Source organism: Penaeus monodon, chromosome 28 (genome assembly GCF_015228065.2).
Source record: "Penaeus monodon isolate SGIC_2016 chromosome 28, NSTDA_Pmon_1, whole genome shotgun sequence".
Taxonomy (NCBI): Eukaryota; Metazoa; Arthropoda; class Malacostraca; order Decapoda; family Penaeidae; genus Penaeus; species Penaeus monodon.
In genome coordinates this window covers 15670393-15672927 of record NC_051413.1, presented here as the reverse complement: position 1 = coordinate 15672927, position 2535 = coordinate 15670393, and positions in this window count along the sequence as shown.

The window sequence follows — 2535 nt, the reverse complement described above, 5'->3', positions numbered from 1 at the left end:
TTGGTATGGTAGAGGTACCCTACTTGACTACAAAAATCTTTGTCTTAAGTGTAGCTTCTGGTGGGCGTGGCCAGGGGTGACTTTTAATTACTGCCCCTAATTACTTTTTTATTTGATGCAGCGCTACATGGCTGGTTATCACATTGTTTCATTAGGAATGTACCAAGTCTTACAAATCAGCAACTTACGACCATTTTTTGTGGGAAGGTCACCTAGACAAACAGTAATTAGTATTAATTAAGTTTTTTTATTTAACATAAGACTTAACAGAACATTTTTTTGTGTTGAAAGGTCATTTAAAACAAGGTCAAGCTCAACACTGGGGTTTATTACTAATTAGTGGTTTAACTGACTTATGATATACAACACTGCAACCACCAGGAAAATGTTAAGTACAAGTTATGTCCAACTTGAAACCTGATTTTCTGGTGGTAAGATAATTTAAGACAAGAAATAGCTTGGAGAAGTAAACTTGAGTTTTAGGTTAATATTGCTCAAGTTTGCATACTGCAGAGCATGACTGTATAGATTAGGATGTCAACTATATTGCTAAAAAACACAGGAAATACTTTGGCTGTAATTAGATATAACACGAAGCAGATATCAATCAAATGAAATTTCAAAGGAATGAATTTATGTGTTTTTATTAATGTCAATTTGTTTTACTAAACATCCTGTTTTGTTAGGGATATGGATACCAGGAAGTTTTAGCATAACTGGGTGAGCCTAACCTAACCTAACATGTGCTAATGGTACATGAGAAGAGGATTCTGAGAGCCTATAGAGGTCAACCTGTGGCGAATCTCAAACCCAGGTTTTCAACGAAACTTTACTGTACATTTCTTGCTGTTATTTACTGTGTAATAAATTCTGGAATGAAGGAACTCATGATGGATAATTGGTCCCTTCAGGCTATGAGAAATTATATTGGTAGTCCAGCTCTAGCATGCCTATGAAAATTGTAAGTGTACTTTATATTGTGAATTTCCTGTAGCATGGCTGCTTTTCATACTCTATGCATACACGTACATCCAAGGCTACTTTTTTGTGTATTTTGAAGGTTTCTGCTGAACTTTGTGTACGTTCTGGGAATTAGAACAAAAATCTGAATACTTCATAGCCCGGCCCCAACCAAAGCAAGGCAAAGATTACGGATGGAGTATGTTTGTTACGATACATTAGCCTCCTAATTTGTCCCATGGACTCTTAGAGATGCCCTCTTGTTTCAATTAAGTTCCAAATTAGAGATCATGGAAGTTGAAAATGAAAGACCTCTTGCAACCTAGGTCTGCATCCTCCACATCGGCAAACAAAGGGATAAAGCCACTGGTCAGATTCTTCCAATCAAGGCAGATCAATGGACTTCATTTACTAAAGCTGCAGCTAGACGATGCCTTAAAAGAAATTTTTCAACATCAAAATATTTTGAAGTTGTTCAGTCACTCCTTGTAGATCTGAACACTAGCAACCATGGCTATCAGTATACTTGTTACAATTTTTTTACAGCAATGCTAAATAATAGTGACAAGACTGTGAAAACTCCCCTCTTGTGCTGCTTTAGACAAGACTATGCAATCAGATATTGTCTTTGCTCCCCCAACGTCTAACTCTGGTAGTTTTCTAAAAGTCTGTCTGTTCTGTAAAAAGGCAAGGAAGAAAAAGAGGAATGGGCCAATGGAGCCACTCGGTTTATGTGAAACTCCGGAGGTTGAAAAAATATAAAGACTGCTGCTGCCACTAAGCAGGACAATGTGTTCTGGCAAAGATTTCAAGTGTTAGCTATCAAAGCAAAGAATTTTGGTATCACAACAGCTGTAAAAGTGTATACCTTCTTGCGGCACCCAAGGAGGTATGCATCATCTGTTATCATGGACAAAAACCCAGAACTTTGACCTTACACTTAGCACAAGGAAATATGAAGTGATGCTGATGAAAGTCTGATTATCAATGCTAAACATCTAGCCACAAATTTTCTGAACAAGTTTGGAGACAAACTTAAGAGAGAGTGATGTGCAGCTAGAAAGTCTAGGCAAATTGTCTCAGGTTTAGCTAGCCATCTAATTCAATTGGCATATGATTGCATATGAAGCTATCATTAACAAGGCAGCCTTACTTCCGAGGAAAGCCATTAAGTCTGCACAAGTGTCACCCTTTCCTGAAAATATCACTCTACAAGACCCATCAGAGGAGGAAGTTACATCCAGATTTGTTGCTACAGTTTTTTGAGGCAATATATGAGGGTCAAAATAAAAAATTACACAGTCCCAGGTTGCAATGTTGTGGTAAGTCCTCACGCCATGATGGCATATTCATAGTGCAAAGGGGTAGAGTAAAGCCAGCCAAACAGCTTATCATGGGAATGGCAGTCAAATCAATGACTGGCAATAGAACGTTTATTGAAATGCACAACAGACAAGGTCACAGTATCAGCTACCGTGCCATTGAGGAACTGGAAATTTCATTTCGTGAGGCCATTCTGAATATGGAGGAAATTTGTCCTGAGGGAACTCTCCCTGGCTTAGCATTTGACTGTTT